This window comes from Falco peregrinus, chromosome 3 (assembly GCF_023634155.1).
Source record: "Falco peregrinus isolate bFalPer1 chromosome 3, bFalPer1.pri, whole genome shotgun sequence".
NCBI lineage: Eukaryota > Metazoa > Chordata > Aves > Falconiformes > Falconidae > Falco > Falco peregrinus.
In genome coordinates, this window is record NC_073723.1 from 86,783,826 (window position 1) to 86,803,716 (window position 19,891).

Here is a 19,891-nt window from a genome sequence, read left to right on the forward strand (position 1 = left end):
GAAATCATACTAAAAGCAAAGTGTGGCTTCATTATTTATTTATTTATTTAGGGAAAGCGCTTCTCTTCCTGTTTTATTGAAAAGCACTTTAATTGATCTTTCAGACTGTTGAGAATAGGACAGAGAAGAAAATATTTAATGCAATGTGTAATTCTTTCTGGTTTTGCCTCAAAATAATAAGCCACTTTGCTAAGATTTATGTATCTGAAGACATTTTATGCACACAGTGCAGCTATGTTTTATCTGCCTACTGCAGCAGGCTGATGCAAAGAAATGCTTTGATCAATGGTATGAACTCGTTCAGGATAACTCCCAAAATGTTCCAGTGATAAACACAGTACCACTTTCTTGCCACCTTGATTATAATTGTATCTTTTTATGTTTGTGACTTACATTTTCTTAATTGAAACTACGTGAAGGTTAAAAATTAAAATGATGCAAGTCCATTTCTTGCTGGGCTGTACTAAAGCAGAATAACACCCCATTTAACCAGGAGTCTTTCCTATGCATTTTGCAGCACTAGGACACTTTGGAGGCAGGTGAGGTGCCTGTGCCTTGTCTTTTAATTTTCCTAGATAACGCAATGCTGCATTACAGAGTGTATGGAAGGCTGGCAATTGAACACAGATTGCCTGAATTGCAGAGCATCGCTTCAGTGTTAACACCTCCCTCCTGTCTATTTAATGTGAAACACCTGTGGAGATTCAGTGCTGTGCTGTGCTTACCTTCAAGGTCTGAGGTCTGAGCTTCTTCAGTCTGCACATGCTGGCTGAGTCAGAAGTATTTATGGGCTGGATTCACCTTGCTTTGCCTCCATTGTAGTCAAAGGTCAACTAAAATAATGCGTATCAGGTCTTGTTCAGTGGTTGTGATTTGTGGTGGCTGAGATGTGGACAACATATGTATTAATTCACACCTCCATGGTTTGCTTTTTCAGTACTAAAGACTTCTGGGGATATCTGGACATGGTTTGGAATAGTCACTGAGAGACTGTGTCTGCAAGCTCTCACTAAAATAATGAGCTGTAGCCTGTCATGGTGGGCTGAAGCAGAGCTTTTTGGAGGTGTATGGCAGCGTGCCAGAGGAGTGATGGAGAAGGGACTGAGCTTGAAGCCCCCATCGAAAACCTCTTGCTTGCATGTAGCCAGACTAGAGCCGCACAAACAGGTGTCCTGCTCTTGAAGGTCCAGCTGGTAATCATTGAGTTTGTGCATTGCTGTAGGATATAGGTATTGTGAGCTGGAAGATGTGCTAGCTCAAGACAAGAAGGTTCATTCCTGACTTGCTTAACTTAAAATTTATTGGAGAGTAAAAGGAAGCGAGGAGATAATGATCAGCATCAGAGCCAGCTGAGAGGCTGGAAGCAAATCTCAGCTCACAGCAAGGGTGTTTCAGGGCAGTAGTTCCTGAAGGAAGCCTGATGTCCCACAAGGACAGTTTTGGGAAGTCCTTTGGAGCCTAGGAAGACTGAGGAGATGTGGACCATGGGGTTGTTGACAGCTTTCCATGCTGGTGAGTTTCTCCGTGCAAGAGGTTCAACTTCCTATAAGTTGCGTGAATGTCTCAAGTAATTGAACCACCTTGTTGAAATAGCTTTCAATAATTCAGAGGTGTTCAGCTGCATTTGTTTGAAATATGCCGTGTGCCATGCCTTAAGAGTACATTTTCAATGTATTGTTGGGTCTCTCTTAATTTAATTTAATGTTGAGCTTGAGAAAAAGAGCCCCTGTCTGCCCTCTCACTCCCTAAGAAAAAAAAAAAAAAAAAAAAAAAAGTGAGAACTAAGCAAAAAGAATTTGTCATGAAACTAAATTCACTTAGAAATACCTAGTTTAGAAGGGCATCTTTAGAAGCTCATTCTGTACTTTTATTGCAAGGATGGTGTTATACTGCTGTACTATATCAGAGAACTGTGTAACAGCAACTCCTCTGTCCTGAACAACTGCCTAGAGCTGTAGGGTTTTGTGTTTAACCCAACGAATATTTTAGCTTGGTCTTTCCAGGGGTAAAATGAAGGAGTAGCTGCTCTGAAGGATTAGTACAGGATGAGTTAGGCGTTTGTAAAAGGCATTAAAAGCCACAGTTGCTGTAGCTGGATTACATCCCAGTGCTGGAAATGGGAGGCAAGATGCTGTGGTTCGTTGTCCTGTTGCAGATCCTCCTGCTGATGGACCTGGCTGCTGTGGGTAAAGCACAGGTCTGGTGTGAGCATGGCAACATGCATCTGGATTGCAGGATGAAGACAACTGGTTATTTGTTTAGAGTGTGCTTAGATGAAAGGTGCTAAGATCAGATGAAAAGGGGAAAAAACCCTAACAACGAACCTCAAAATCCCTCATGCTTCCCAGCATCAATCATAAAAAGAATAAAAAACCTCAAGGATATCTCTTTTCTTTTCTCTCACAGTTTCAGTACGCACTACAGGCCAAATGCTTGTGCTCACCACAAGGAAGCTGTTTCTTGACCCCAGAAGCTGCATCCCATCATCTTCCCCCTTGCTCTCAGCCACGAGGCAGGAGTAACGCAGCCCACTGGGAAAGGAGATGCACAAGGAGTAGCTTGCAAGCAGAGAATGGTGGTGTCCTCTGTATGTCCTGCCTCTGCAGCATCACCACACAGGTCCAGGATAGGAGCCAGCCAACATCTTTGATCTAGGTAGCCACTAGCTGGGGGTATTGACACCCGTTTTCCCACTATCAGGGTTATCTGGTGATCCAGCAATGCTTGGAGCAGCCCAGCTTTTGGTCTGCTGGCTGGGCTTGGTGCTGGTTTTTTGCTACCTTCTCAGAAATCACTCTCAACTCAGCTTGCTTTTTTTAGTAACGTGCATCATTTGTAATACTAAAGGCTCTCCTGCAATGGAGGAGTTTTTGGCTGTTATTTTTAACTGAATGTTTCATTGATCTGATTTACAGCATGAGCTGCTGGCTGCTATATTAGCAAGAGAGAGGAGAGCCAGCCATGGTGTGGGGCAGGGAAGAAGCAGTGTGGGGAGGTCTTGAGTTATCTCTCTTGTCAGAGCTAATGCATCGCAGAGCTGCAGCCCAAAGATGCCTTTTTGCATCATTCTAAGCCAATAAAAGTCAGGGCTCCACTCTCTTTTAAGTGGATCCATGGACTTCAGCCCTATGCAACATTTTGGCACTGGTATGCTGGTGTCTGTGTGGTGAGCCAGTTCCAGAGCCTGATTGATTCAAAACAAAACCCTACCAGAAATAATAATAATAATAAAAAGACTTAGGGGAAAAAAAACCCCACAAAACCAAACATGTAGATTTTAGGTAGATGGTGGGATGTAGTCTGAGCTCTGGAAGGCAGCTTGCTGCTCTTGCTTGGGTTGAATGAATTTTGCTTGCAACCCCAGCTGAAGAGGCTGAGTGCCAGGCATCAGGATATAGTGGGACCTTGGTTGGTGCAGCAGGGTGGAATGTGGTTCCTTTTGGGCAGCACTGTTGTCTGTGACGTGGAATGCAAAGCCTCCATCGCTGATGCTTTGCTACATGGTGACTGCAACCCAGAGCTAGGAGCACCTGAAACCTTCAGTGACAGGTTTGAGGGTTCAGCTTAGCCCTAACCAAGTGTGTAAATAGCTGCAAGCCAGAGGAATGGGTTGTTTTTCTACTAGGTGAACAAGAAAATGAAATATAAATACAATGTTTGGGGCACAGGTATGAAAGTGGGAACAGAGGAGCGCCATTAAGTTGTTTGCAGAAATGGATTTATTTTTTTTTTTAATGGTAGTTGGAAGTCTCTCACTTCTTTTAAAGCTTTCTCCTGTTGGTGTCTTTCTGCCTTTTAGTAGGCTGGCTGAGTTAACCACATCAGAGAAAAGAGTACAGTTTGCTGATTTTCTCTTCTGTCCAACTATCAATGAATGTGTTCAGGAAGCACCTAAAGACTTAGTATCTCAATGTCCTCAAGGAAAACAGGAAAATTCACTGACTTGCCTGTTTTTTTGGTATAATCCAGTCAAACAGTTAGTACGTGTCCTGGTCTAGATTACCCATGTATGCTGCTTGCTGTCTGTGTGGTGCTTGGGATGATGCTTTGGAGAATGAATTGAGACATGAATGGGGCTTGAAGCTGCAGAGGGGAAGTGCCCGTGAACACAGGCAGTATGTGGAGAGATTGTGACAGAAGCATCATGGTGACACAGAGTAAGGGAGCAGAGCTATCATGGCAGGAAGCATTTTGTACGGGACATGGGCAGAGATGCTCAGCTCCACTGTTGGCTTTGAGAATGCATTGCTCTGCAGTGCTCAGTGCTATGCAGTGTAGAAATGTGTGGTTTTATCACTGCTAAGGCACGTTAAGCAAACAAAAAGGACTTAGAGACCCTTCAGTTGAAGGGAAGTGTGTCTTTTTTTCAAGATACTGTTCTGAAAGTTGGATGTTTAGGACGTAGTTTTCCTGATCTAAAATAGCTGAGTCACCGGGCATTTGGTGCACTTGGTAAATCCCCTGGAGGTGGAACCAAAGAAATGGTAACATCAAGGAACCTAATTCTGAAAAATAGCACCTCTGTAACAGTCAGGGTGGCTATCTTTGTTTTAGAGATCCTGAATTGCTGAATTGTTTTATGACAAGTGTGTCTATGTCCACAGTTAGAAAGTAGGGGTGAGGTTCAACCTGTCCTGTTAGTTTGAGCTTCTTCATATTTTCCTGTTTTCTCCTTTGGCTTGGCATTAAGCTCGCAACTGGAGTTTGGACCATGAAGGGCCCACTGAAGTTAGTGATAGTGCTGTGTATCAGTTGTCTGCTTGATGACATGCAACACAAACCTCAGTCCTGTTCTTCCAACAAAACCACATAAAGAGTTTCTCCTCTACTTGAGAAACTGTGTTTTCGTTGGATGATGGTGTTCAGAGGGGAAGAAGTGAAGTCTTTACATTGCAAATGCAACAGCAGATAAGCAAAAGGGCTGAAAGCTTAAGGCTAGCCAGCTCAGGGCAGCAATCCTTTGCACTTTGCTGGAGGGGGATCCTGGCTACTGAGACTTCTGCACTGAAAGCCAGCTGGCAGATGGGAGATAACTCCAAACTGTTCTTTTCTGTTGGTATGTGTGACTTTGCCAAGGAGGAGGTTCCTGTCGTGCTGGGTGCTACTATTCATGGTACTAATGCAAATTTCTATGCTTCATCATGAGATGTTCTGGGCCTCTGAAGATAAGTATGCCTTCGTGTCTGAGGTGAGGAAGGTTCTTGCATACCCAGACTTGCTTTCTGAGGGCTCTTTTCCCTGAATGCCCAAATTAGCTCTTTTTTCTGTGGAGATGTTGTTTGTAAATTTTTTGTTGCCTTCCACTGACTTCAATTTACCAGTGACCTTTCTTGCAGCCTGAATGCAGTGTTTTTGGTACTGTGAGCAATATAAACTCTCTTAAATTATACCTCTTGCCCCCCATCCATCTCAGTTTAGCTTTGCAGGAGGATCGTGCATTATCACTTGGAGTTTGCTTTCAGAGTTGAGGAGGGTGATAAATGCTTGTGGTAGAAACTGGCTAACATGGACTCCTTTAGGTGGCTCAATATGTGGAGAAGAAAGAAGAATGGATTTTTAATAGTGGGGTTTTTTTGGGTTTGTTTTTTTTTTTTTTTTTCTCTTCATGATAGAATTGTAGAATGGTTTGGGCTGGAAGGGACCTTAAAGATCATCTCTTTCCAACCCCCCTGCCATGGGCAGGGACACCTGCCACTAGACCAGGTTGCTTAAAGCCCCATCCAGCCTGGCCTTGAACACTTCCAGGGATGGAGCATCCACAGCTTCTCTGGGCAAACATGTTCCAGTGTCTCACCACCCTCACAGTAAAGAATTTCCTCCTGATATCTAACCTAAACCTACCCTCTTCTAGTTTAAAGCCATTCCACCTTGTCCTGTCTCTGTGTCATCTTTTTCCTGTGTTTTCTGGGATTTTAGGCAAAGATGTTCAGGTCAGTTGATTTTTCCTGTCCCACAACTAGAAATGACAATTCAGGTCATTGCATTAAAGGCAGCTGTGACTTGGTGATAAGCTGGACTAGTGCAAACTCTGCCATGTGTGCTTGCCTTTGCATGCTTTTGCACCTGGAATTGTTTCCACCTCCATGAGATGACTTTTGATTGGAAACCTACAGGTGAGTTGCTGTATTTTTCTTAGTAATCTCTGGCACTCCCTTAATTTTTACACTGCAGTTTAGTGGAAGGGCTGTTGAGATCCAGCTGTGTTGGCATTCATCAATTTTGCTCTTGCTTAACTGCAAACAAGACTGTGTGTTAGGTGGCAAAAATCTTTAAAATAGAAAAGCAAATTCATGCAATGAATGATGTACATTAGTTTTTGGAGTAAAGTGACACAAATTGGATCATTGTTTTAACTGAAGTACTAAATTTTTGTTAGCACCCTGCAATACTTAATTGTGGTCCTGATTTCTTGATCAAATGGGAGGGTAATATGGGTGAATGCATCTGCTGGTGGATGCATTTGTGACAGATTTATGTTGGAAACACACTGTGTAATTTGCTGGTTGGGCACTGTATACTTGGGGAGCAAGAAAGTAGTCTTCAGGTCTCTGGTTGTGGAACATCTGCTCCTTGGAGGAGGTATATTGCTGTCCATGAACTGATACTCTGCTGCTTCTCAGACTACGTATATGTGAAGAAACGCAAGTGGCTGAAGTGACTTCAGGGCTGGAGGAGCAGTGGCTGGCTGCACTACTGTTGGCTACGCCACCAAGATTGGCCTTACTGTTGGTGGGGACACAAACCAGATTGGTGGGGACACGAACCAGGATGTCACAAAAGAAATGTCTGAAATGCAAGCTTCAGAAGGAGGATCTCCGTCTGCCAAAGAGCAAGCAGAAGGCACCTGGTTTCCTACAGGTGTGCCTTTTACCTCCTGACACATTCTCTGCCCCTTGCTGTCTTTAGTTGCTTCCCCACCACAAGACAAGCTGTGACTCTGGCTGGGTGCCCATTTTTTAATTACTTTATTTTTATATATATATATTTATATATAAAATAAAGTTACTCGGGGGTAATCCGCATGCTGGGTAGTTTCTGCAAGTGTTGTGATTTGAACTACTCCACACTGGTGTTCACTTATCTTTCTCTCCTTGATTCAGCCCTTAATATTTCACTCAACTTTTAGGGTGGTATGATGTTTTAGGATTTTTCCCCCCCTTTTTTCTCCATTTTCCTTGAAGCTGTCCAAGAGCTTCAAGTTAGGGAGCAGCTGAAAGGGCAGGAGAGTGGGACTAGTACATGGGAAAGTCAGGGTGGACCATTGATGGTTCTTGTATTGTAATTCTTTGTGGCGATCATCACCATGTTGCTGGGAAAGGCTGAGGAAGTGGCATCTGTCATTCCGTGACCATGGGAGGCTGGCCATTTTGTTTGCAAATATGGGAAAACTATAGGATGAGCGTCTGGAGGCAGTGCCATGGTAACAAGTAGTAAAGGTTTCTCTGTCTGCTCCAGAAGATCTCCTGGTGGGGAATGTCGAAAAATGCATCTCCTGTGACTTCTGCATCCCTTGTGACACAGCATCTCTCTTGACTTTTGGTAGCCTATTTGTGGAAGTGTTCATGGAACATATTCTCCTACATATTTTCCCATCTGTCTTTTTTCCCTGAATTCACTGGCCTTGGTGTATGCTTAAGAATAGACATGCTTTCTGCATTATGTTGAGAAGGCAGCTAAGAATTTATTTTTTGACCTTCCTGTGTTTAGATGATAATATTTTTAGTATCTTACATGATGGCTGTTTCTGAGTCGATTTGTAGTTTGGACTTTCTTTTCCCATTTAACTTTAGAGAAGAAAGCTTGATCATTGTCTTAATCCGAAAGATAATTTGGGGTGTTCTGTCACCCAGACGAGGTTGTGCAAGGGGCCTTTTCATGGTGCTTTGTTACCCTTTTACATTGTTTATAAAATGCCTTTTCAAGAATCGATGAATTGGGCTTGTGGGATTTACAGTCTGCAAGAACATACAGTCGCTAGGCTGTACAGACCCTGAAGAAGCATGAAAAAAGAGAGACCCCAAAATATCATACTTCCTCTACCCTCAAAAAATGTGAAAAGGGGAGGAAGAGATTGTTACTCTATGTAAATTTTTTTTAATTATTTTTCATTTTTTAAATTACCTTCCTCACAGTATTGGTGATTAGATGGGCTTTTTCTTTTATTTGTCACCCCATCTTAAGCTGGATTAAGGCAGATAGCTAGGGATGGTGTGGCCTTTTCAAACAAGGGATAATACAAACAAGAGCATCTGGAATGACTGTAAGATTGTAAGATACAGAAAAAGTTTCCTGTAAAAATGTATCTCTTTGGGATGTGGTGTATCCCTTGAATGCAATGTAGTTGGACCCTGTTCAGCTGTGTAACTTTTGACATGGATTGGCATCTGGTTCTCTGAAGGCTTAATGGTGCCTTTAATTAAAAGTAGTCTAGGAATTGCCTAGTGAGACACAGGGTTCATTTAGCTCAAGAATCTCTTTTGGGTAGTGACCAGTAATATGCATGCTCAAAAGAAGAGAAAGTAATGTCCTGATATGCAAATGTGGTGATAATTTCTCCCTGGGTTTCTCCTGATGGTTAATCATTAAGGCTGGCTTAAGCATTTGTGCTGCAACTTAGTTATGACAACTTTGGCTGGCCTTGTTATACACTTCCCTGTGCCTTTGGATGCTTGAGTTCTTGGCCTCTGCAACCTGTGCTACAGTTAAATTACTCAAAAAAAAAAATCACTTATCTCTTGAGAGTTTCCTGACTTTTCATTTTTTTGGGGGAGAGATTTCCTCGGTTTTTTTTCTGCTATGGGGTAGGAAGTGTACAGGTTCCAAATGTCTTCTCTAAACTGTTCCTTACTGAGTTTATTTCTGCTGTATTTGGTACCAGTCTGTTTTCTAAGTCAAACTTACTCCTTCGGTGTGTCTCCTTCCTTCTCCCCTGTTGCCATGGGGCAAGGAGCATTTTTGCTGCTCATCTCTCCCCCGTACTTTTGTGAGCTCCTTCTCTATTGAAAAGAAGATCCAAATGACGTTGCACTACTAATTTTACTTTATAATTTTACATTGCAATAACCAATAATAATTATATTTTACATTAAAAGAATCTCTGTATTATTCTGTCATCTTTCCTGTGCATCCTATTGCTTACCTGAAAGTAGTTGCCTTGGGCTAAGTTACTTTTTGAGGTGCTGGTGGTGACATACAGTTCCTTTTTGTTGGCTTCAGTTTGTGTCAGGTTCAAGTGGTGATGACACTGGTCCCAAGGGACTTGACTTGAAGAATTTAGTGGAGACCTGTGACTCCTTCCATGGTCAGTGGAGCTCCTTCGAGGAGGCTCCAGTCTTCTCCCTTGACTTCAGAGAAGCCAAACTGGATTCCTAGACACAACACTTCAGTTATGTGGGTGAGCTTGGCCGCAGAATGGCTTTTTCTCCCTTCCTTTTTTTCCTCACATATTCAGGGAATTTAAACTGAATTCATGTTAGTGTTTACTACTTTCAAATGTGCTTACATGGCTCTCTGGCTGCTGTTCATACCTCTGCAAACCTCTTCCTTGCACATCCCAATCCTCTGAACGATCAGAAAATCTTTGACAAAGCGTTTAATTATCTGTGTTCCAGTCTCACTGCCTGGACTTGGCAATATTTATGATTCTGCTTATGTTTGCTTCCTTCTAAACTGGTGTCCTGGCTGGAGAAAGGAGGGTCGGGATTCCTGGTTGAAGCTCACCAGTTGTGAGCATGGGGCCTGCTATCCCTGAGCTCATGCATCACCCATGGAGCAGCTTTGAGCTTTCATCTCTGCTACTTGTGATAGTTTGTCCACATTAGAGAAACTCAGTGGAAAATTTTCTGCCATTAATAGCTCTAAAATCAAGCCAGCAGCATGAACTGCTTTAAAAGTTGTGACTTGGAGCAGGCTACCATTATTTAAAACCCTATGTGTTTAATTCCTTTGCAGAAAGCATCTTTTTGGGACCATAATTCCCAAGCCAGATCCTGGCTAGAAGTTGCAACACCAACCATTAAGGTCATCTTTCCACTTTGGCACAAAGGCGGTCAGTTGAAGGATCCTCCACTTTTCTTCAGTGCCTTTCACTTTGATCTGGGAGCACTTTTTTTTATCTAGCCTCCTGGCATCTTTGTGAGGAAGGGAGGTATTGAGAGAGAATAATTTATAGGACTCTGTGGCATGGTGCCATTTTGTTAACAGTGTAATCACACTTGAAATATTCAATAGAACATTGTTCTTGAGTTAACAGGGAAGACTGTCATTGGATTATGTCCCATGTGTTGTTTTTTTTTTTTTTTGCAAAGTTTTCTTGCTGCATATCAGATAAATGATTGTATCTGCATCCTTAATAGCTGGTATCAGAAGTGAATTGCTTCAATTAAAATACTTTGAATTTATTTTTTCCCCATATAAGACTCTTTATTAGTTTACATCCATACATTCCCCCCCCGCTCCCTCCCCCCTTAAAATAATCCTGAAATTAGTATCCAAATTTTCCCTCTGCCCATACTCTGGATAAAGCATCTATTTCCAAATATAACAGAATGATGTTAACATTTTATTTGTTATAGAAAGAAAAATAGGCTGGAGATGAACAGCAGAGTGATAGTTCTTCTTTGAGAAGATAGAAATTCCTTTTCCTCTGTTGTTGTTGTTGTTAGATCTATACCAGCTGTGACTGTGATGGTGCAGGTGCTTTAGCTAGTACTGGGCTCATGGGTGGACAACAGGCAAAGGGCTCTAAGAGCATAAGCAGAGTATTTCTGCATTTTGAGAGGCTACAGGGTTCGTTTCCCTATCAAAGTAGGGCTGAGAGAAATGAATGCGGATGAGAGAACCATTTTTTATTGTTTTCAGAGTCAATCTGGAAAAGTCAGAACACCCTTCCAGCCAGCCTAGGTAAAATAGGGGTAATTCAAGCGAGCTTGAATATCTCTTTTCTCAGAGATTTTCAGCAGATGTTCTGTTTTAAAACATGATGTTCTTCGTGGTTATTTGGAGATGTACATACGGTACCTGCTGCCTTGTTACCGAATGGAGGAGCTCAGATTTAGTATCGTCAGCACTTTCTTGTTCAGCTTGGTGTCCCTTGTCCTAATTTCTGGGAAAGAAAGTACTCTTCGTAGTCAAAAAGGGATGCTGGAACAGATAAAGTGTTCCCATATGGTAATTCTTGTGCTCCAAAGTTATGAGGAACCTTTGATCAGTCCTCTGCATGATTATCTTAATATCACGAGGGCTGATAATGTAAATGGCATTTTCAAGCTTGACCTGATTCATAAATAGGATAAGTTAAAATGATGAATGTGATCAAGTTATTTGGTGCAGCTGCTTCCAGGGTTGGATGGATTTGAATTTCTGCCGACAAGGCATTGAGACCACTGGGAAGGACATCCCTGACCTTATTAACAGAGTGCAGGGGAAGGAGGAGCGTTGAGAGCAGAGCAAGACATGAAGAGTAGGTAGATTGTGGTGGTGCTGACTCTGCTTTGATGCCTTGGTCTAATAGTGAGGTCTTCTGCAATAGTTTGGTCTACTTTTAAGAAAATAGTTAATAATAATGACTTTTCTTGAATGTGTTCCTGGTACTGCTGCTGTAGTTGGTGCATGTCAATGTCTGTTTCTGGTTTGGGTTTTTTTTTTTTTTTTTTGCATGGTACTGTGGGCTCAGGATTGTTGCTGGTGAAGCATTTTCAAGCAAAAAAATGGGCTGTGGGCACTTAAATACTGATTTATTGATAAAAACATCTTTTTAGGTTATTTGTGTGTTCTGGCAAAAATTATGTTGGCACAAGATTCTCTGGTCCATGGCAGGACTTTCTCTCAAACCCAGACTTTGTGAAATGCTCCTCAGTGATGTGCAGGACTCAATCTGGATCCATGCTTTGGAAATCTCTCTCCTGCAGCATCTCATTTGTGTATCTGAAAATTAGGTTTAAATCTGTTTTCCTTCTCTTGTCTTAAGATTGCATCTACGTATAACTTTTGCCATAGTTTAAATCAGGTCTGAAAGCTTTGACGTCGCAGTAATTCATGGCTGTGAACCAGATGGGAGGATCCCTTGCCTGCTAGCTCTTGGTGTTGATGAAGAAGCAGCATCTCAGCAAGGAGTAGCTATGCTGAGTAGAACAGTGGGTGCTGTCTTGTATCCTACAGATATACATCTACATTGCATGGTTGTGTGCTTTTCTATTTCTTGTGATGCCAGACCCAGGTTTTTTTTTTTTTTCAGCCCATCTTGGTTACCCTATTTTCCATGCAGAGCAGATGCTCCACTGATCCACTGAACTGAAGACTCCTGCCTGCATCATCACCCAAATTTCCTTCAGCCATATAGACAGCCCATCCGTAATGATCCTTTTAAACCAAGATGTATCATCATAGCTAGAGGGGGAGAAGGATCTTTCCATGCTAGAAACAAGGTTCTGACCTTTTTTTGCTGGCTGGTGCTGGTGCCAATGCCAATGTTGAACTGACAGCCTTTGAAAATCATCTCCCTGATCTGAGGAGATTTTGTAGCTAACATCTAGGTCTGTGTCTAGGGGACGTTGAAAGTGAAGAGGTTTATTTTTTCACAACTACAACAGTGTAGAATAAGAAAACGTATATATGGAATTTTTTTAATGGTGTGTGTATATATGAAAATATGTGTGTTTGTATAACTATATATATTATATATAAAAATATGTATAACAATCTATAATACTGTGGCTTTTTTGCACTGACAAGTTAAAGTAGCAACAGGGGAGAATTGCCCAAAATAGAGGAGCACTAAATCAAATTGATTTCTGGCTTTTGCTACCTGTTATAAACCCAATTTAACCCCCTCAGTTCCAGCCTTTGTTCTGAACTGACCACCTGAGCACTGGACTCCCAGTGAGCAAGCTCTGGGTGAGAGTTATTTATTGCAGCTCACTTAGACACAAGTGGAAGAGGCTTCGGAAACAGAGGGAAATGTACTCTGAAAACCTTATAAACGGAAAGCTCCAAAGAATTTGGATTTCTGGTTTATTGACTCTGCTGTAACTGGATGTATTTTTGTAAAAATATCATCTCCAGTTGTCAAGTTGCAAGGGAGAAGACTGTTAATATCTGGACTACAGGGTACACCAGCTTTTGACTGTGTGCTCACATCTGAGTAGGGGCTCAAATTTGTCATTAGCTACTCTTTTTATTTTTGTCACCATTAATATTCTTGCATTCTCAGTTTTTCCTATAAATAGAATCATAGAATGGTTTCAATTGGAAGGGACCTTGAAAACTATCTAGTTCCACCCCCCCTGCCATGGGCAGGGACACCTGCCACCAGACCAGGTTGCTCAAAGCCCCATCCAGCCTGGCCTTGAACACTTCCAGGGACGGGGCATCCACAGCCTCCCTGGGAAACCTATTCCAGTGTTTCCATGTCACAGTAAAGAATTTCTTCCTGATATCTTATCTGTATCTACCCACTTTCAGCTGAAAGCCATTCCACCTTGTCCTGCTGCCATATGCCCTTGTAAAAATTCCCTCTATAGCCTTCTTGTAGGCCCCCTTTAGGTACTGGAAGGCTGCTGTAAGGTCTACCTGGAGCCTTCTCTTCTCCAGGATGAACAAACCCAACTGTCTTCAGCCTGTCTTCATAGGAGAGGTGCTCCAGCCCTCTAAATATCAGACTCAACAGGCAAGAAAGATTCCTTCTTGCACATGTGCACAATTCTGATGGAGATGTTGTGGATTGGTATAACATCTGTTGTTCCAAATTCTTGTGGAAATTGCTAAAAACCCCAAACCAAACCCAAACAATTTTGTGGCATAGTGTTGTGCTTGCTTAATATTTCTTATGAGCTCAGGTTGATTTTGGTTATCGTCCGGTTTAGTGATCAGCCCTTCCTTTTAGAAGACACTGTTTTGCAAGTAAATGCTAGAACTGGCCATTTCTTCTGCATGGGAAGGGCTGTGTGAGATCTCTAGCCAGAAGGCTTCACGCTTTCTTTGCTGAAAGTCACATCAGAATACCCAGTTTAATAAGCATTGGTGAATTTGTTCTTCATGGTCTTGTCTAAATCTGCACCCAAGGAGAGACATCCGTGCTGGAAAACAGGGAAGGTGCACAAGTCAAAGACTAAACTCATCATCACCTACCTCCCAGCTGTGTAGGACTTAGATGCTGATTAGAATCATAGGATGGTTTGGGCTGGAAAGGGACTTAAAAACTATCTAGTTCCAATGCTCCTGCCATGGGCAGGGACACCTTCCACCAGAGCAGGTTGCTCAAAGCCCCATCCAACCTGACCTTGAACACTCCCAGGGATGGGACCTCTACAACTTCTCTGGGCAACCTGGTCCACTGTGTCACTACCCTCATAGTAAAGAATTCATTCCTGATATCTAACCTAGATCTGCCCTCTTTCAGTTTAAAGCCATTTCCCCCCATCCTATCACTACATGCTCTTGAAAAAAGCCCCTCTCCAGCTTCTTGTAGGCCCTCTTTAGGTATTGGAAGGCTGCTGTAAGGTCTACCTGGAGCCTTCTGTTCTCCAGGCTGAACAACCCTAACTGTCTTAGCCTGTCTTCATAGGAGAGGTGCTCCAGCCCCTGATCATCTTTGTGGCCTCCTCTGGACTTGCTCCAACAGGTCTATGTGTATCTTATATTGGGGGCCTCAGAGCTGAATGCAGTGCTGCAGGTGGGGTCTCACCAGAGCAGAGTAGAGGGGCAGAATCACCTCCCTTGATCTGCTGGTCATGCTTCCTTTTATGCAGCCCAGGATACAGTTCGCTTTTTGGGCTGCAAGCACACATTGCTTGGCCATGTTGAGCTTCTTGTCCACCAACACCCCCAAGTCCTTCTCCTCGGGGCTGCTGTCAACCCATTCTCTGCCCAGCCTGTATTTGTGCTTGGGATTGCCCTGAACCAGGTGCAGGACCTTGCACTTGGCCTTGTTGAACTTCATGAAGTTCACATGGGCTCATCTCTCAAGCCTGTCAAGATCCCTCTGGATGGTATCCCTTCCCTCCAGCATGTTGACTGCACCACACAGCTTGGTATCTTGGCAGACTTGTTGAGGGTGCACTTCATCCCACTATCTGTGTCACAAAGATGTGAAACAGTGCCAGTCCTAGTAGCGACCCCTGAGGAACACCAGTCATCACTGGTCTCCACTTGGATATCAAGCCATTGACTGCAGCTCTTTGAGTGTAACCATCCAGCCAATTCCTTATCCACTGAGTGGTCCATCCATCAAATCCATGTCCCTCCAGTTTAGAGACAAGGAAGTAATGCAGGACAGTGTCAAATGCTTTTTACAGGTCAAGGTAGATGACATCAGTTGCTCTTCCCTCATCTAGCAGTGCTGTAACCCCATCACAGATGGTCAGCAAGTTTGTCAGGCATGGTTCGCCTTTAGTGAGGGCTTGCTGGTTGTCACCAATCTCCAGTTTATTTTCCATGTGCCTTAGCATGGTTTCCAGAAGGATGCACTCTATGATCTTGCCGGCACAGAGGTGAGACTGGCCTGTGTTTCCCCAGGTCTTCCTGTTTTCCCTTTTTAAAAACAGGGGTTTTGTTTCCCCTTTTCCAGTCAGTGGGAACTTTACCAGACTGCCGCAACTTCTCAAATATGATGGAGACTGGGTTAATGACTTCATCTGCCAGTTCCTTCAGGACCTGAAGATGCATCTCATCAGGTCCCGTGGACTTGTGCACCTTCATGTTCCTTAGATGCTCTCAAACCTGATCTTCTACAGCGGGCAGTTCTTAATTTTCCCAGTCTTTCGCCTTCTGGTTCTTGGGTGGTGTGGCTGGAGCACTTGCTGGTGAAGGCTGAGGGAAAAATGGTGTTGAGTACCTGAGCCTTCTCCATGTCACAGGTAACCAGGTCTCCCATTTGCTTCTGGAGAGGGCCTGCCCTTTCCCCTTTTATCACTGACCTACTTATAGGAGGTTTTCTTGTTGCCCTTCATGGCTCTGGCCAGGTTTAATTCTCTCAGAGCTTTAGCTTTCCTGATCTGATCCCTGGCTGCTCAGACAATGTCTCTTGTACTCCTCTCAAGCTACCTGTCCTTGCTGCCACCCTCTGTAGGCTTTCTTTTATGTTTGGGTTTGTCCAGGAGCTCCTTGTTCATCCATGCAGATCTCTTGGTGGTTTTGCCTGACTTCCTCTTTGCTGGGACGGATTGTTCCCGAGCTTGCAGGAGGTGATCCTTGAATATTAACCAGCTTTCTTGTGCCCCTCTCCCCCCCAGGGCTTTATCCCATGGTGCTCTACCAAGCAGATCCCTGAAGAGGCCAAAGTCTGCTCTCCTGAAGTCCAGGGTAGTGACCTTGCTGTGCATCCTTCTTGCTGCCCTAAGGATCTTGAACTCCCATCATTTCATGGTCACTGCAGCCAAGGCTGCCCTTGAGCTTCCCCACCAGCCCCTCCTTGTTGGTCCAGCACAGCACATCTCCTCCTTGGCACCTCTATAACTCAGTTACGTATCTATCTTTACATTAACCTCGTATAGGCACACGTCCACAGAATTGCAGTGCGTTTCTCTGTAAGTATTCATTGCTATCCATATATCTCATCTACCAATGCTGCTTAACTTAACCTGCAAAGAATTAAAGCCCCTAATGGCTGGAAGCTTTCACAACATGAATTAAAAGCCTTTTATAAATCAGTACTTGGTAGCGTTCAGCACACTGTGTAAAGGTAAATAGCTCCTGCGTCTCCCCCTTCTCCCTGCTGCTTCATGGCTATGTCCTTGTGTTAAGTCCTCGGTAAACCTCCTTCTTATTGTGTTTCCTCTCTAAATCCTGCAGGTTGTAACAGGCTCCTAAATCTTGCAATGTGGTGTAGAAAATACCCTCTATGTTTACTTGTTTGTTGCTTTTAAGAGTGATTTGTATTTGACCAGCTTTGTACAGCTCTCTCTAGATATGCAACTCTTTCCATTCTTTGCACACCTCCTTATATATATATGTACACACACATATATACATATATAAAATAAAAAATTCTGAAAAGCTTGTCCTGTGCTAGGTAAACTTCCTCAACCTGTTTTGAAGTGATGCCTTATTTTTATCAGGGTCAGTATTTAAACGCACAGTCAACGTACCCTGCAGTTCAATGCACTGCTACAGAGGCATTGCAATAAGCGTTGCTGTTTCTGCTCCTCGTTTGTATGGTATGTGAGATTCTCTGATGGTTCTTAACTTTTCCCACATCTGAGCAAACCTGGTGTTGGCAAATGCAGCAACCCTGGCTCAGGTGATGTGAGCTGATTTGCAAGATTGAGGTTCTCCTGGGGCTTCAGGTTTGGGAGGGGGATTTTATTGCATCCGCACTTCTATAGGATCTGAATTACAGCTCAATTATTTATGGTTTTTTCCCCCTCCCCGTCTCTTTCTAGGACTTTGGCTTTTTCTGGAACTGGGGAAAAAAAAAAAAAAAGAATTTATTCCTATTGAAAAATCTGACCAGTGTCTGGTGCTGGGAAGGCCTTTTACAAATGCTGTGCAGTGCTGCTACTGAGAACAGCCTCCCATAGCAACCTTCAGCTTGAAAACTAAAATCACATCACCCCATATGACAGCTTTATTATTAGATTGGCGTGTGAACCCTTTGGAAGCAGTCTAGGTGGCAGTGAAAAAGTTTCCCTAGTTTCTGTCTGCAGGTTTGGTTTTTTTTTTAATTTTTATTTTAATTTATTTTACATTTTATGGGGGTTTTTTATCACTTTGAGGGTTTTTTTTTTGTTGTGTGTTTTTTTTTTAAATTATTTTTCTTTCTCAGACAGAATGCGTGTTAGAAAAGTGAGACAATTCATTCTGTGTAAAGGGGGATCTCTGCCATGAGGTATGGGACATAATCATGGCCATCACTGCAGCGATCTCATATTCTCTGCTGCTAGACATAAGATGGGAGGCCTTGCTGGAAAACTGTGGCAGCAGTGGAGTTGGGCTCAGGCTGTGCTTTTTGGGGACTTCTGTATATTTCAGTAGTGCTGGAGAGCTCCAAAGGGTTAGGGTCCTTCTCACCCAAGGACTGAGCAACACGGTGGCAAGAGCTTCAAGGGAATGCATGTGCCATCAGCACACTTGGCTGGTAGTTATCAGGTAGCTTTTGGAGACATGAAGATGGATGGTGCAGCATGCTCTGTGTGGTGTCTTGGGGTTTTGCCTGCCATCCTTGGATAGTGGATGTTGCACAGGTGGTCAGTCAAGGGGTCTGGGTCTTGGTCAAAATCTACCTAAACCACTCAGTGGTGGTGGTGTGCTGTCACCATCCTTAAAGAGATTTGAGTTGCCAGCCTGAGTGTTTCTTGGCTTAGGAAGTTATTTCATCAGTTTGAGCTTCAAGGGTTGATGAGCTTGGCCCTAGGTGGGTCTGGAGTATTATTCTAAGTTTGTCTAGGGTAGTCCCTCACTTTGCTTTCATGGTGGAGATTATTTTGGTCCTGACCCATCAGCACTCGATGTAAATTAAGACTGCACTGGCACATGTGCCATTCCTGTTGTCCAGCCTCTCTGCAGACTCGTGTCACCCCTCCATGCTGGCTTTGTTTCCTCAAACCTTCTGTTGATGAAGGGTGGATGAAGTTCCTGGAGAGCCAGGTGTCCTGAGAGCAGTTATGGTGGGACCAGACCAGGACATTCCAGATCCAGTCTGAGAAAAGGCTGGTGATGGCAGAGTTTGTATCCTGGGCTTTTTGTTGAGCTTGGCATTACTGATCTGATGGACTCTTCCTCTGCACCAGAAAAACAATTGCAAAATAGCTGCTTGCAGTCTTCACCCACCCACATGGACAAATGTGGCCTGCTCTGAGCTGGTGGCTGCTGGGGCTTCTCTGGCTGCAAAGCTAAGAGAGAAAAAATGCCTTGTGCTGTTGGTGCTACAAGCTAGTATGACCTCCCTGATCATATTTCTTCACTGGTGCAGAGATAGCCCTGTCCATACCTGTGAACCACCAGATCTGTGGGAGGAGCAGCATCCTTTGTGCTTGCTTTTGGACCTCCGGACTTATCTTCGCAAGCTCTTCTGGGGAGGAACAAAGCTCAGCAAGTTATTTTTGGGTGAAGGAGAGGGGGTGGCTTTCTGTGCTGGCTGTAAGCAAGGAGACAGCCAGACTCAGACCCTGGGAAAGCTATGTAGAGAGAGAAAAGGTTTTAGAGCTGATGTGAGGAGCTGCCTCGCTTTATCTGTGGTTCCTTCAAAAGCTTTTCAAGCTTTTCTAACAGGCTTTGTGAGTGTCTCCATCCTCTCTTTAAAACCCATTCCTCTCCATCCCTTTGCACTTTGTAGAGAAGCACAAAGTGACTCATTACACAGCCTACAAGGAAACTTCAATGAATAAATGCATTTACGAAAAAGAAGAAAAGAAAAAAGAAAACAACAGTTCTCCTGTCTGGGGCAGAGTGATGCTTTTGCTGTCTTGAACTCTGAAAGAATAAGTTAGGCTGCTTCTTTTTATTAGCTTTTAATTAATTGAGTTACTTCAGTGCTGTTGTTAACACTAATAGGAATTTTTGGGACTAGAGCTGTGGGTTTGGGGTTTTTTTTGGTGGCTGTTTATTTAGTTTTAATTTGTCTGAAGCATCAAGAGCAAAACTTGCAAATTTTTTTTCTGTATTTTATTTCTATGTTTTATTTTTATAGCTATTTCCATTCTTCCCTCTCTAAACTTCCTTGATGCTGGCAGTACCCCATGGGGAGGAGGAGCATTTCAGCGCCCTGCGGTGCTATCTGAGCATCCTTGGGGCTAATCGGAGCAAAGCGGCATCTTTTGAGGCACCTGCAGTGTCTTGGAGGTTGATAGGAGCCTCTTGCCTTTCAGAGGAGTTATGCTTTTCTGCCAGGTCCCTGAAATAAATATGTTTATTTAGTTTTTTTCCTTTGCTGCTCTGATGGAAAGAACCGTGGTGA

General features: G+C 43.3%; 1 protein-coding gene across 6 annotated transcripts in view; it reads left to right on the forward strand.

The window, feature by feature from the left end:
• The window catches only part of TSNARE1 (t-SNARE domain containing 1), a 509,528-nt gene that overhangs the window by 23,835 nt on the left and 465,802 nt on the right, over nucleotides 1-19,891 (forward strand). The gene's annotated exons all lie outside the window — the stretch shown is intronic.